Source organism: Tursiops truncatus, chromosome 11, assembly GCF_011762595.2.
Source record: "Tursiops truncatus isolate mTurTru1 chromosome 11, mTurTru1.mat.Y, whole genome shotgun sequence".
Classification (NCBI taxonomy): Eukaryota; Metazoa; Chordata; class Mammalia; order Artiodactyla; family Delphinidae; genus Tursiops; species Tursiops truncatus.
The window spans coordinates 17996994-18012955 of record NC_047044.1 but is presented as its reverse complement, the minus strand read 5'-3'; the positions used below and the strand labels follow the sequence as shown (position 1 = coordinate 18012955).

Here is a 15962-nt window from a genome sequence, read left to right as displayed (position 1 = left end):
CCTCCAATCCAGAGTCACAAAGGCAGATGCAAGCAGTGACTTGTGATTGGGTGATTGGGCTGCCACTCACATGGGCAGCTTCAGGCTGAGGGCTGCGGTGGGGGGCGGGGTAGGGTGCGCAGTAGGAGGCTTGTTTATCTTAACCGGGTGAATGAATCTCCCAAACCACCCCAGACCTACAAACTGGTTAGGTTAAGATAACACATCCTTATAATCCTGTCACGCATTACAATGTATAAAGCACTAAATCCTCACCGAATAGATACAGTGTAAGCGGCATACACCATAGTTCTCTCCTTCCCTCAGTGCAAACATCCTTAGAGAGGATCGCTCTGATGACTAACGTTCGGCAACACTTTTACTACAGAGGCCCCGAAACTTCTTTAAAAATGACTAATGATGAGTCCCAGCTACATGTGGTTCTGGCTTCCTTCTTACTTTATGAGTTCCTCAGGCACGCTCCATGTAGATAGACATTTTCCATTAAAGGTACATAGAGGGGATCACGATATGCCACCCCAAAGCAGGCCACACTGACATTAGAATTATTACGAGCTGAGGCATTTGATTCCTGAGAGCCCTTATGTGCCTAAAAGCAGAGCCTCCCAAAAGGACTCAAGTGTTGTAAGTCCCCTCCCCGGGAGAGGGGGCAGGGGACAGGAAGCCAGCACCACACCCAGACAGACACTGCCACAAACTACCACATCATCTATTCTCCTAAGGGCCTATTTATCCTTCCAAAGAGTCATTTGCTTTTCCATAAGGGCCTTTTCTCCCCTCCCCCCCTTGCTAAGTTAGTATATAGACCCCAAGTTCAAGCCACCCCTTGGAGTTGCTCATCCCTGAGTAGGTGTGTTAAGTGTGATGCACACGTTAGTAAACTTGTTTGATTTTTCTCTTGTTAAATCAATCTTTTTTCAGGCTAATTTTACAGGGCCCCAGAAGAACCTAGGAGGGTAGAGGAAAAAAATTATTTTTCTCCCCTACAGTTTTGGTGACAAAGGTGGGATTCTATCATCTAGTACTCCTTGCTTGGTCCAGAAGCTGCTGTTAAGAGATCCTGGGCTTCTTAATAAAAGCCGCAGGAGATAGAATTTCTTACCAAAGTCAGCCTCTCAAATTGCTGCCTGCAGGGTCAGGTGGAACGAGGGTGGTGAAAGTCTGCCTTTTCGATTTAATTTTCAGGCTCAGCCAGGGACCCTAAGAAGACGGAAGAAACGTTTTTCCGCCCCTACATAGGAAAACTAAAAATATGTCAAAGAACAACTGATTCCGAGGTATCCATGAACTTAGTCTACCTTTCCCTCCCAAGGCTCTCATCCTCCTGTACTGAAGACACCCATCAGCTCTCACCACCAGGGACTGAAACAAAAGCACAAGAATTCTGCCCCGACAGCTGACTTAACCACGCACGATGTTCCTGTGAGCCTGGATCAGGCCTTATGTGAAATGAATCAACTTCAATCACCAGCAGGTGGGAAAAACTATAAAATAATGGCGAGAAAGTGCTCCTTACAGAAAAATACTTGATCGTTACCACGTTGAAAATTGACTGTAAAATGGAAACCTATCATAAAGAATTATTTAAGAAGTCACCAAAACACTGTGATTGCCAGAGACCCTCTTATCGGAAAGTAAATGAATATATTATACTTTCACCACAGACAAGCCACCAAAACTAGTAACAAAAAATTAGGCAAAGCAACCAGATCAGGTAAACTAGTCCCTTTCCCATAAATGTTCTCTAGATTTGCGTCTGCAATTTCTGTTTATAAACAAAATCTTTACTCAGCCAGGACACGCTTACTGGAAAAAAAAAGTACACACACGCACACATACACACACACACACACACACACACACACACATACTACTAAATCTGTAGAGTGAAAATAGAAAATATTCTTTCCCTGCAGATATCAAGTATCTTAAGCCTTTTGTGTCAGCAAATGACCAGGCTGAGAGCAATCCTGTTTCATTGTAATATGGATGACAAGCATACATGCTGGGGGGAGTGGCTGATTTAGGTCAGGGTTTCCTAGTCTTGGCGCTGTTGACACCTTGGGCTGGGTAATGTTTTATTGTCGGGGGCTGTCCTGGGCACTGTAAGGTGTTTAGCAGCCTCTCAGGCCTCCACCCACTGAATGTGCACTCCCCACCCCGAGCCATGACAATCCAGTTTCTCCAGACTTTTTGTCCTGAGGGTCAAAATCAGCCCGGGGTTAAAAAACACCCTTTAAGGCTGAAGTAGATTGTGCCCTGTGGCAATGAGATTTCAGGAGCCCTGACAGTGTTGCAAAATTTTTCTAGTTGTAGCATTTATAGAAACTGAGATTTCTAGTGTAGCCTACTTAAAGAAAGAAACAAAGCTGCCCAAGGGCCCAGAGGTCTCTGTTGGATCCTCATTGAACCCTCACTCTATTTGAACCCACTCACTGGAGGCACAAAAGTTGGGAAGTGCTGTCTGTGGGAATCACATCCCTGACTACACCTACCGCATCCTCCAGCCGTGGCCTGTCCCCAGCCTCCTATCCAAACATTATTTGCAGCCTCCAATTCAACTCTCACTCTCCTCAGTTCCCAAGCCTGGCAGTGATGCTCCAGGCAAATGACAGAATTCATGTGTGGCAACTATTTGCAGAACAAGCTAATGGGCTACTGAGTCAAATAAGTACTGAGGCAGTAAAACGTGAGGTCCTGCTACCCTGGTCCCTGGCAATAGCAGAGCCTGGAAAGCAGGACCTTTCTCTCAGAGGCCCCTGAGTTCTTCAACAGTGACCCTGGAGGACCACCCCTAAAATGTCAGTAAATTCCACCTAACCAGGGATGAAGAGACTCAACAGTCACTATAAACCACAGGTAATAATATCAACATTCTGGTGGAAGAAACTCAGAGACAGAATCAGAACTCCTCCCATGAAGGGAAACAGAACAGTATGACAGAAGCAACAGAGACCAAGAGGAGGCAAGAGACCCAACCCCAATCCTCCTGATAAGATTTAAGGCCAAAATTTCTCATTTCAATTTTTTTAACTTTCGTTTTAAGTTTTAAATGTTTATCTTTAATCAGAAAATCTCTGCACCAGATCTGAGGCACTGAGTCCCATGAGTAAAATCAAAAGTGGGCCCATCGTGTTATTTCTGGTCACATGTTACTTTAGCAACACAGGAATAAGTATGAAAAGGCTACTGCTATAGAAACTGCATCTTAAAACAGAACTGGAAGGAAGAAGGGAAACTACACTTACAGGAGAGGGGTGTGGTTCGGCATGGTGCTCTGCCTACAAAAGAATGAAAAATGGGATGGAAAGGACTTTTAAAAGATATCTTTCTGTTGTGGTACGAATGCTTATGTTCCCCTTAAAATTCTTATGTTGAAATCCTAACCCCTGAGATGATGGTATTAGGAGGTGGGGCCTTTGAGAGGTGATAAGGCCATGAAGATAGAGCCCTTACGAATGGGATTAGTGCCCCTTATAAGAGAGAGCTCTCAGCCCCTTTCTTCCACTATGTGAGGACACGGTGAGAAAACAGTTGTCTTTGAACCAGGAGATGGGCCCTCACCAAATCTGCTGGCACCTTGATCTTGGACTTTCCAGGCTCCAGAACTGTGAGAAATAAAATTCTGTTGTTTAACCCACCCAGTGTACTTATAGCAACAGACTAAGACACTTACCTAATGAGGGAAGGCAAATAAGCCGCAAAAAAAAAAAAAAAGTTGAAAGTATGTGGAACAGGAGTTGCTTGCTTCAAAAATGAAGGCTTTTTTAAAAATAAGCAAAGTATGCAGGTGAGACGGAGGGAAAAGTCATCTGCTTCTAACAGAAATGCATCAAAGCAATTACCTAATTTACACAAGGTATCACTTAGGCTAATGCTCAGCTGCTTCCTGACGAGTGAGGAGCTGGCCAGAGTGCCTGCATTTTCCTTTATTTTTATCACTGGTTTATAATATTCAATTGCTTGCTTCCTTTGAATCGCGAAACGAGAAATCTAATTAAGGCTTTGCATCCAAGAAGCATGGCATTCATCCATTTATCCAACAAACATTCACGGAATGCTGGCACTGGGGCTGCGGTTCAGAAATAAGGAAGACTAACCCTTGCCCTCAGAGAATTTCCCGGGGTAGGAGGAGAGACTGGAGGGTGAAACGGAGGACCAGCCACCTGTGAAGGACACTGAGTGCAAACCTAGGGGTTTGGGACTTTAATATTGAAGAGTTTTCATTAAGACAGTGATGTGATCCAACCTGCGTTCTAGAAAATTCACCTGGGTGCAAGTGCGGAGGATAAACTGAAGCAGGTGAGGCTATGGGAGGGGAGACCAGTTGGTCCAGAGGAAGAATGATAAGGGTCTGAGCTAATGCAGTGGCCACAGATGTGACCGAAGACCTGCTAAGTCCTGGCGTCACATGGAATGTGGTGGTCCTGGTGCTGGGAGCGCTGGCATCTGCACGTGCAGTAGGATGATGAGGTTAGGAGCTTGAGCTCTGAGGTCAAGCGTGCCTGGTAGTGACGCGGTGGTTAGGCACCACGGCTCTGCAATCAGACTCCCCTGGTGCTAATCCTGGCCTTACCATTTGAAAGCCAGTCAAGCATCCTAATCTCCTAAACCTCGGTTTTCTCGTGTTCAAGATGAGGATGACAGAGCTGTTGTGAGGATTAAATGAGAAAATGTATGGAGTGGGTTTAGCATGGTGACTGATAATAAATACCACGAAAATGTGTCATTAAAGATGGTGTCTGTACTGGGTGAGATGGGAGAAGATGCATTTTGTCAGGGAGAGGGGTGGATGTTTTCAGGCTTGAGAATGTTGACTCTGGACTGCCCAGAGACTTTGGATACCCAAACGGAGATGCCCAACAGGCAGATGGATGCACACGTGTGCAGCTGATGATGGAGGTCTGAGAAGGAGATGGAGACGAGAAGCCATCGCCTTAGGGAATGCTGGCTGAGGCCCTGGGCACGGGCGAGGTCGCGGCACCGCAGCTGATACATGTAGAGTCCAAGAACTGAACCCAAGAGAGCACCACCATCTGGACGAGAGTCGGGAAGAGAAAGAGGAAACCCACGAAAGAAACCGAGAAGGCATCATCAGAGAAGATGGCCATGAGGGTGGGTAGCACAGAAACCAGGAGAGCGTATCTCGGGAGGGGAGCCATGGATGCTGTCAAAACCTCCAGTAGCAGACGACCAACAAGATCAAAGTGCAAAGAGACACAACGAGGATGTTCCTGATGATGTTCATGGCAGCAGGCGAAACGGAGTTGGGTGGAGGGAGAGGCGAGTAACGTCAGCGGCAAGTGAGGCAATTGAGACACTTGTCTGTGGAGGGGACACGGATGAAAGGACAGCTGCTGATGAATGGATACAAAGTTGAGAGAGAGAGCGATGACATTCACTGATTTCACTGAGAACATATCCCCGTTCCTCTTAAGCCAGTTTGCTCCTTCTTCTCTGTCCTGGGGGAAGGGGGCGCCAGGGGGAGGGGGGAGTTGGGGGAGGGTTACTTTTAATTTTGTAATTTGACCTCATGAATCCATCCCTACCTATCCCCACTCTCCAAGGCCCCTTAGGACCCTCTGATCATTTCCCTAGTGCATGAGAGCTGTCTTGAGGGCCCCTGGCCACCAAGACAAAGGATCTCCACATGTTTGAGAGGTGAGTTGAGTGGCACAGCAACAATCTCCCAGTCTTAACCAACGTGGAAGGTGCGGTCACCTAAGGACAACCTTCAGGAAGGATAAAGGCTTCTCGGTCCTTTCGGAAGGCTGACCGTTGACAATGAGGTCTGGAAAGAAGACTGCCAAGTACGGTCAGCTCCTCTGACACAGAGGCCATGCACACTGAACAGCGGCAGTGTTAAGTGTCTGATGAGTCACACGCTGCCAGCCCTGGATTCATGGTGGGGCAGCCCAGGCCACAGAGATGACTCAGTCAGTGAGCTACGTGTTTAGATTTCCCTTTTATGAGGCAATGGTTCTACTGTCAAGCTTTTTGCTTCTCTAAAGAAGGTCCTGTTCTCTGCTCACAGTGCTGACCTTAAGAGGAACAAAAGTAGGCTTACGTAGTGTCAAGTGCCTCAAAAATTCCCTGCTGGGGAGCAAAAGAATAATACTAAGAACTCAATTTATCAATTCAGTGCGCCAGGCGTTCTTCCAAGCACTTTACATAGAAGATCTCTCAGTTCTCACCATCATCCTGCAAGGAAAACACTACCACACTCTCGTTTTACCAATGAGGAAACAAATGAGACACCAACATGCTAAGTACGCGCCCAGGTTCTCACCGTTACCAAGCGGCAGAAACAAAATTTGAATCCAGGCAACAGGACCCCAGGGCCCAACATCTCAGCACTACTATAGAGCACTGGTAACTTTACCCTTAGAAACTCCTTTATTGGGGCTACTCTTTTCAAGGTAAATATTCTTCGAAAGGGTTAACACTGATCTGCAGTTCTGCGTTAGAGATGAGTCACATCACATTTTCCTCGGGAGCAAAAGCCAGAAGAGAAGAGGTCACCTCCCTGGTGAGAGGAAAATTCTCTCAAGGATGGTGGAAAGGGAAAAGTGAAAGGCAGGACAGCCAACAGGGAGGGGAGAGGGAGGGGCTACAAAAACAAAACCTCACAACTTTACAATCTCACCTAGAGCGTCCCTGGCCCTTCAGCCAGCTGAACTGGCCGTGCAAGGGTGCAGGCTGGGCCAAAGGAAGGGGGTGGTGGACTCTCTGTGGACTCACAGAGAACTTTCTCTCTTACCAACCTGTCAAAGGAAGAAGTGGTCGAGCTTGGCAAATCCTAACACAGATTAGATCCGGACGGTAATACCTACAACCGCTCTTTTTTTTGTTTGTCTGTTTTTTGTGGGGGTTTTTGCGGTACGCGGGCCTCTCACTGTTGTAGCCTCTCCTGTTGCGGAGCACAGGCTCCAGACGCGCAGGCCCAGCGGCCATGGCTCACGGGCCCAGCTGCTCTGCGGCATGTGGGATCTTCCCGGACCGGGTCACGAACCCGTGTCCCCTGCATCGGCAGGCGGACTCTCAACCACTGCGCCACCACGGAAGCCCTACAACCCCTCTTTTAAACACAGACGCTGACAGTCTCTCCTGACCAAACTCTACTCAGGCTCTTCTGAGCAATTTTCAACTAGGCCCCAACCTTTGGACTTCGGTGTTCTTCTCTGCATTGTCCAACCAGCGAGAATCCTCACCGGCACCATCCCCCAGGTGACGTCTGATCACCCTGGCCTGCCTTCAGCAAGAATCCTGTTATGTCTGTTTAGCCAGAATCCACCCCCATCCGTACCCCTGACGTTTCCTCTTAGTAACTTTCCATCTACTGACCCCGCATACCCTGCTGCTTTTCCATGTATTTGGAGGTGAGTCCAATCTGTCTCTGCCGCTGCAGAACCCCTTTGCATGGAGAGCCGAGGAAAGCCCCATACGTGGCAAGAGAGTGAGAGGTCTTCCCCGGCGAAGAGGGGTGGCAGGAAAGTGGGGTCTGAGGCACTGCAGGCTCTGGCCTAGGTCTTGCAGAAGACAGACCAGTGGGGTGTGGTACCGGAGACACAGTCCACAGAGGCCTGAAGTACAATGCATACATCTTCCTCACAAGGCCCGGGGTGATGCTGGGAGACACTCACGATGGCATTTTCCTCCTTTTTACTTTTCGTCCTGCCAAAACCTCTACACGGTTTGTGGGCTAGGAGCTCCTTTCAAATATATCATGGTCGGTGTCCTGACAAATAGATCAGGGCAGAACTCTCAGGCACAGTGAGTTTCTCTGCACAAGGCTGGAACCGAAGAAGTGAGATGCCCCGATGAGTGACCCCTGACCTCCCTGTCATTAGTGGGGTTTTTTGGGGGGACCGGGGGTGGGGAAAGGAGACACACTACTTGAAACATTTCATAAAAACTTACCTTTCACTATGTCTCAGTGGGAAAAACAGTAAATCCGCTAAAAATTCCATAATTTCTCCAACTAGGAGGTTTTTCTCACCAAACTCCTCCTGATATTTAAGCCTTCTTGAAATTTCATCTTTGCAAGAGAAGCGTTTCCGGCAGCAGATCTGAAAATAAAATGCATGTGCGTGACTTACTGGGCACGATACATGTTGGCTACCTTCATTGTGCCACCAAAAATAATGCTCATAAACGTCCTTTACTCTATACAGGATGACGCAGAACAGCAGAGCAGTTTATATTAGCAGAGACTTGAGACTTTCAAAGTGATCGATAAGATGTGTGTACATCTTTATAAGAAACTAGGGCACTACGCTCAACCGCAGCACTATGGACGTTTGGGGCCGGAGAGTTTGTTGCGAAGGGTCCTGTATAATGTTTGCCATCTCCCCTGGCCTGTACCCACTAGTTGCCAATAACGACACCCGCAGTCGTGACAAGCTAACACGTCTCCAGACATTGCCAAGGGCCCCATTGGGCGCAAGCCTGCCCCGGGTTGAGAACCACTTAATCAGAGGATGGAAACGTTACAATTCATCCTTTCTTAACCCAATCAGTTAGTTGGGAAATGGATTAGCGAGGATGGGTTAAGTATATTAATCATAATCGTAACAGCTAGTACAGAAAATAAAACATTTTCAAGCAAAAACACACGTTTCCATCAGAACACCTTCAGTGTATTTCATGGTAACCTGGTCACAGGTGTTGTTGTCCAGTAAGCTGGACATTTCAGTAGCACATTGCAGAATATGATTTTCTTTTAAGTACTCCTTAGATGCTGACTTTGCCAGGTTGTTCAGCACTCTGCCTGCAGGGAATAAATTTTGGCAAAGAAGATGATGCTCAAGGCTTTTTTTCCACAGAAGAGTTAAGATGTCACTAGGCAGGTCATTTAATATCATTTCTTCCTCGCTGCCAACAGCTGGGTTTTTTCTTAATAAATCAATTACTGACCTACATTGCATGGAGTTGGTTTTTCTATAACGAATTTATAGAAATTGTGTGTGCAGAAGTTATAGGGCTGAGGAGCTGAGGCAATAGACTGAAACCAAATCCAAGTCTGTTTTGCAAATGAACTGGTCAGAAACAGAGTGAGAATACGGATGTAGTGAAACCAGCCATCACCATGGTAACCAAGTCCTAGAGAAGGCAAGCCGGTACAGCCTTGCAATAAGAAACAATAAAATGGTACAGCCTTACAACAAGAAACACGTGAATAAGCCCCATAAGCTTAATTAATAAGTAATGGGCTGTACCTAGATACACGCTGCCTTGGGAATGTACCCTTTGCAAAGGCCTAAAATTTGCTAGTTATTGAAAGTTAGATAGTCTAACAATAATAGACTTCTAAAAAGTAGACAGTTTTCTAAGCCATACTTTCTTACGGAAAGAGATAAAAACCATAATTATATTTCAAGAAGGTGTTACTAGAGCATTGCTAGCAGTAAACAAAGCAGATTTAACTCCCTGTGCTAAGGAATTTAGTATTAATTATAAAGGATTACCATTAAATTATCAAAAAGCAACTTTCCCATCATCAATAGTACCCCATTCATTGCCCGGTGCCCACTCCAGGGCCTCAGGCCTTGCATCTGCACACCAGGGAGGGACAGCCATGTACCTGGTCTCCCTATGTCCATTCTCCATACAGCAGCAAACGTGACCTCAAAACAGAAATCAGGCGATGTCATCCCCAGCCTAACTCCTGCAAGGCTTTCCCTCGCACTGATAGTAAAATCCAAATGTTTCCTGGGGCCCGAGGCCCTGAAGGATGTGAGCCCAGATGCCTCCTGTCCTTTGTTCACAAAGGCTTCTTTTTTTTTTTTTAATTTTCTTATTTAAGTATAGCTGATTTACAATGTTGTGTTAGTTTCTGGTATACAGCAAAGTGATTCAATTATATATATATATATACACATACACACATGTGTGTACTTTTTCAGATTCCTTTCCATTATATGTTGTTACAAGACAGTGAATATAGTTCCTTGTGCCACACACACAGCAGGTCACAAAGGCCTCTTTTCATTGCTAGGACAAGCCGAGCCCTCTCCCACCTCAGGGCTCTGCACACGATGTTCCCTCTGCCACGAATGCCCCCATCCCCACCACATGTGGCTCCTGCAGTCTGTCACGTCTCAGCTTCAATGTCCCCTCCTGGAGATGCCCCTTGACCACCATTTCACAGGTGGTCCCTCCCCCTGCTTATGCTCTACCTCCATCTCGTTTGTGTCTCTCACTGCATTTAGTACAGCCTGTAATTACTGCATGTGTCCGCTCCCTTGTGTGTCATGTGTCACCTCTTTTCGGGGGCAGCATTGGTGACTCTGTCCTGTTCAAGCCGCTGGACTCAACACAGTGTCTGGTGCACGACAGGTGCTCAGTAAAGAGTTTTTGAATGTGTGAGCCCTGGTCAGGCTGGAATCCCCTCCCCTCCCCCTTTAACTGCTTGCCTAGACCCTGAATCCCCACCTGACCCTCGTCAAGAGACCGGAAGTACAGTGCAGTCCCATCAAAGCTGCTGCTAGGGCTTCCCTGGTGGCGCAGTGGTTGAGAGTCCGCCTGCCAATGCAGGGGACACGGGTTCGTGCCCCGGTCCGGGAAGATCCCACATGCTGCAGAGCGGCTAGGCCCATGAGCCATGGCCGCTGAGCCTGCGCATCCGGAGCCTGTGCTCCGCAGCGGGAGAGGCTACAGCAGCGAGAGGCCCGCGTACCGCAAAAAAAAAAAAAAAAAAAAAAAAAAAGCTGCTTCTAATGACACTGATCTACCTCTGAGCATCCCTGTTCACCAGGAGCCGGCCCCACCTGCTGTTTTCACCCCCTTGGAGAACCACACTTGTCTATACCAGGCCAAGGTCTGCCGAAATCCTTGGAACTCTGTGCTTTGGACAGCCCGGCTGGCTCTAGAAGGCCAGCCCCAGAACCCACAGAAGTGTCCCTGGTTCCCACACTGGTTTCCTCTGCTCACCAAGGTCCCAGCATGTCCATGACCAGCCCTGCCTACATTAGGATGACTTAGAAGCTAGCCTCTGTGTATGGAGGATTAGAGCTTTGTAAATGCCAGTGCTAGAAGAGATGCCACATAGCAAGGAGTAATGCGGTCAGGCTTTAGGGTCAGATAGGCCTAGCTTGGACCCCCAGCTCCAGAGGTGCTAGCTGCGGGAGCTGACGTAGTTGATTTCACCTCTCTGACCTTCAGTTTCTTCATCTGTAAAGTGGGGTAACAAAACATACCACGTGAGGTATATTTGAAGGTAAAAGAGCTTGTGAGCATAACGTGCCTTGTACATTGTAAGCATGAAACGAATGATAACTGTTACTATACAAGTGGATTTACAGGTGAAATGCAGAGAGGGTAAGTAGCTTGCCCAAGGTGACCTTTGATCTTACAGTAGCCTGTAAAAACAGCTGTGATTCTCCACGCCAACCTGTACCCAACTCCCCTTTGCAATGCCACTCTGCACCAGAGTCTCTTTCTCTGCCATGGAATAAAGCCTGATGACTTGCTGTGACCAATCGAATGCAGCAGAGGGGGTGTCATGCCAGTTCTGAGCCTAGGCGTAAACCTGTGCTCTCCCTCTCGGAATTGTGCAACCACTGGGTGAGCAGGCCTGGGCTGTCTTCCCGAAGGATGAGGAACACGTGACCCGAACCCTGTCACCCAGCCAGACAACCACCGGACATCTGAGTGAAGTCCTCTGAGACCAGCCAGCCCCACTGGCCCTGCCAGCGGATCACAGAAGTTTGCATGAGCCCAGCCCAGATCTGCTGAGCCTACCCTGGACCAGGGGGATCCTTGGTGGCCCATAGACATGGGCAGTAATAGGTGGCTGTTGGTTTTATTTTATTTTATTTTTTATTTTTTTGCATGTGATTGAGTATTTATTCTAAACCAGGTATTCTACATCCATTTTTTTTTTTGCTCCTTGCAACAATAATATGAGGTGAAAACCATTAGCATTTTAGAGTTAAGGAAACAAACCGAGGTATAGGGAGTGTCATTATGTTGCCATGGGTCATGACCATGCAACTAGTAAGTGGTAGAGACCCAGGTCTCTCTGTCCTAAAGACTGAGCTCTACACACCCATGAGTTAACCTGTCATAGAAAAGTTCCTTCATATTCATATTCATCTGTATAGTGCAGCCGTTGGACTAGATGATCTTTTGCTTATAGTTCAAAAAGAGTAGGACTGTAGCTCAGAAAGAGTATGATTCTTTGTTGGCTGTTGGTTTTAATCTGTTGAGTTTTGGGAGTGCTTTCTTTTTTTTTTTTTTTTTTTTTTTTTTTTTTTTTTTTTCTTTAAACAGCTCCAATTCTAGCTTTTTTTTTTTTTTTTTTTTTTTTTTTTTTTTTGCGGTACACGGGCCTCTCACTGTTGTGGCCTCTCCCGTTGCGGAGCACAGGCTCCGGACGCGCAGGCTCAGCGGCCATGGCTCACGGGCCCAGCCGCTCTGCGGCATGTGGGATCTTCCCGGACCGGGGCACGAACCCGTGTCCCCTGCAACGGCAGGCGGACTCTCAACCACTGTGCCACCAGGGAAGCCCGGGAGTGCTTTCTTATACAAAATAAGATAATTGACACAGCCACTTAAATATGACATAATTCTAGACATTATGTTTAGTCTGAGTGTAAATCAGTGAGTAAAAATGCTTAGTATCTGCATTCACCGAACGTTCTTTGTTCCATTAGTGGTGCCACGGCAGCGTCGGGCATCAAATACTGGAGAACAAAAGAACGAGCTACCATGAAGGAGCACTTAACTATGCGTCAGGCACCATCCTGTGTGCTTTACGGTCTCCCTTGAACGCTTTTAGTCTCACAACGACCATGCAACGCAGCTGCTGTTTTTATTCCTATATTTTTACAAATATGACAACTGTGACCCAGAAAGGCTAAGTCTTGTGTCTAAAAGCAAAGAGCCAAAAAAAAAAATTAAATTAAAATAATTAATACACAAGTAAATAAATTTTTTAAATAAATAAATAAATAAAAAGCAAAGAACCAGTAAGTGGAGAGGTGGGATTTGTACCCAGAAAGGCTGGCTTCACAGTCAAGCTCTGAGTGGCCCTCTTACTACTCAAAGCGTGTGAGGTACATCACAACAGCCTTCAACATTCTAAAAGGGTGGTCGGTCACAGGAGGAGCGCTCATGCTCAACCCTCACACGCCCAGCAGCCCAACAAAAAGTCAAGCAAGCAAAGCACACACACCCATTCCCCTTTCTTCACAGGTGGGAAGAGCACGGGAGTCTGACTCTGAACCACAAGAGTTTATGCCCTCTGCACGTGCCCACCCTACCTTTTTGCTTCACTAAGTCCTGGTTGTCTTTTAAGTTGCTGGATGAAAATTCCATCAGGTTGGACCATGCTTCCTGGAAATACCAGAAGCCTTCCTTCCTGAGTCATCCCTATTTCCAGATAGAGTTCCCCGATAGCATTCTGTACTTTGGGAAGCATTCCTGTCATGGACCAACTCTACACAAAATGAAAGAGAACACACTCCTGAGGGGACACAGCGTTAGACTAGGCACAGCCGCCAGACACCCGCCCAAGAAAGGCTCATTTCATAATGAACTTGCAAAAGATCGCATGCTTTACAGCATTTTTTGGGGAATTCTAAATACTTATGAGAGTTATAGAGAAACATTTATGGGGAGACACTGCAAACCAAAAATAAATTTTGGAAAATGTTTTCACAGGTTGTTAGTTAATGGTAATGAAAATTTTTGAAGGTAAGAATAACATGATGATGTCTTGCAGCTGTTAAACCTCCCAGAGGAGGTATTATTTAAAATCCTAACGAACACCTAAAAACGCTGTCTATGTGGACCTTGAATTCAAGTGTGACCAGAGATCTGCTAACTTTACGTTCGATACACTTTTGCTTAGAATTTCAATTCCCTTTCCTGGTTTAGCATGTTTATTTCAGGGGTACTTAAACTTCATTACCTTAAATCACTCCTCTATCAAAACCTTATCAATGCATAAGAATACACTAGTCGGTTATAATCTTTTAAATGAGAGTTAGTTATTTAAGTAATAATGAGTTATTAATATTTCAGAAAACTTAATATTAACAAGACTATATGTGAATATGTTTGGTAACTAATAAAGCCCTATTCAAATGGTCAGTATTACCACCATCACTGGTTATGGAATACTTTATGCTGTACCGAAATATTAGCCCGGGACAGGACTGACTGAGCCTGGCTCCCTGGCGGGAATTCTTTCTGCTCTCCTGCACCTACTGAAAGTGACCGTCTGTGGCTTGACCCAGAGCTTTCCAATAAGTGTCTTGCAAACAGGTTACACCTACTCTGAGATACTGATCTCAGCCCTGGAGGCAGCTGGTTGTGGTGTGGAATCCCTGGACCCATAGTCTTTTACACTCCCTCACGGGTATCTTTCAAAGTGCCCCTTTCTCGGCAGCTATCCTAAGTCTCAGCCCTACTGCTCACACTTCCCACCCTCCACTTCAAGATGGCCTGCATGCTGACTTCACTGAGGTCAAACCTACTCTGAAAGATTGCCCTCGGATATTGGTTAGGATCACGATTGGCTGCAATTAACAGAAAACCCAAACTAACAGTGGCTTGATTTCTCTCTCATGCAAAAGTCAGAAAGTGGATGACCCAGGGCTATAGACACACCACAATGCCAGAGACACGGTTCCTCTTATGTCACTGTTTGACCTTGCCTGACCTCCATTCCCAAGGTCACCTCTTGGTCTAAAATGGCTGTTGCATCACCAGCCATCACAGCCACAATCCAAACAGCAGGAAGGAGGAAAGAGGAGAGGGAGGGCACACCCTTCACTTCATGGAAACTTCTCAGAAGTTATCCATAGCACCTCCATTTACATCCCATCAGCCAAAACTTAGGCATGTGCTCATATCTAGCCTCAAGGGAAGCTGGGAAATGTAGTCTTCTTTCCAAACAGTCCAGGGTGGGGTGGGGACATTACTTACTACAAAAGGGGGACTAGATATTGGGAAATTATAGTCTGTGGTATACCTCACTTACCCTTTTCTTTTAAATTTCAAATTAGCAGTGTTTTCACCTATTTTCTTCCCTCCTGCCTATGCCAGAGGAAGGGATGCCCAACCTCCTTACCAAGGACCTGCCTATTCCCAAGCTCTCGAAGTCCTGTGTTCCTCACAGAGTCCCCACCAGCATCTCCAATCCACCTCTCTCCCTGGCTCATTTCCTCCTCCACACAAACACATAAATCCTGGATGAAACCTAACTTGAATCTGGCACTATCTTGACTTTTCATCTTTCTCCTTTTACTGACACACTTCTCAAACAGGTATTAACACATGTGCTTCCCCATTTCATTATCACACACTCACCTCTTAAAGCCCTGCAGTTTGGCTCCTGCCACATATACCCGCTTCCATCTCAGGGGTTACCACTGACCGTTGCTCACCAGACCTAGGGGCCTTCTTTCAGTCCTCATTTGTCCAGGCCTCTAAGGAGCAGTTGATGCTGTTAGCCACTCCCTCTTTGATTTGGGGAAACTAGGATATCCTTATTCTCTTCCAATCTCTTACTCCTGTACAGGTTTTTTCCCTTTCCTCCTTTTAAGGATAAGTAATTTTCCAATGACCGATTCCTACTGTCATTCAGAGATCTTTCCTCATGGTTTTAGCATTCACATGTATGTAGATGTCTCTCCAGTCTCTTTCCAGACTTCTAATCCTATGTTTCCCCAGCTGGCTGGATACTCCCCTTGGGTATTTTTCCTGAACTGCAAACTCAGCAGTTTAAATGTTAAAAATTCATCATCCTCTCTCCAAATCTAGGTTCCTCTTTGAATTTCCCCATGTCCATCATCAGACTCAAATCCTCAGGGTTTCCTTGATTTCTCCCCATGTCACGGCCACGTTTCCAATCAGTCTGAGTCAGGCAGAATCCCCTGTCACAGGGAGGATGACAGCTCCCAATCTACCACCAGCCCACAGTGGTCCTTTGACCCTTGAGTCTCACTGCCCAC

The 15962-nt window shown here is 46.5% G+C and overlaps 1 protein-coding gene across 4 annotated transcripts in view; it reads right to left on the bottom strand.

Annotated features, from left to right (window-relative positions):
• The window catches only part of LOC101329768 (putative tetratricopeptide repeat protein 41), an 81246-nt gene that overhangs the window by 17038 nt on the left and 48246 nt on the right, over positions 1-15962 (bottom strand). For all 4 annotated transcript variants that reach the window (XM_073788274.1, XM_033866187.2, XM_073788272.1 and 1 more), the window contains one exon: positions 7921-8069. The gene's annotated coding sequence lies outside the window, so the exon portion shown is untranslated. The remainder of the gene's footprint in view (positions 1-7920; positions 8070-15962) is intronic.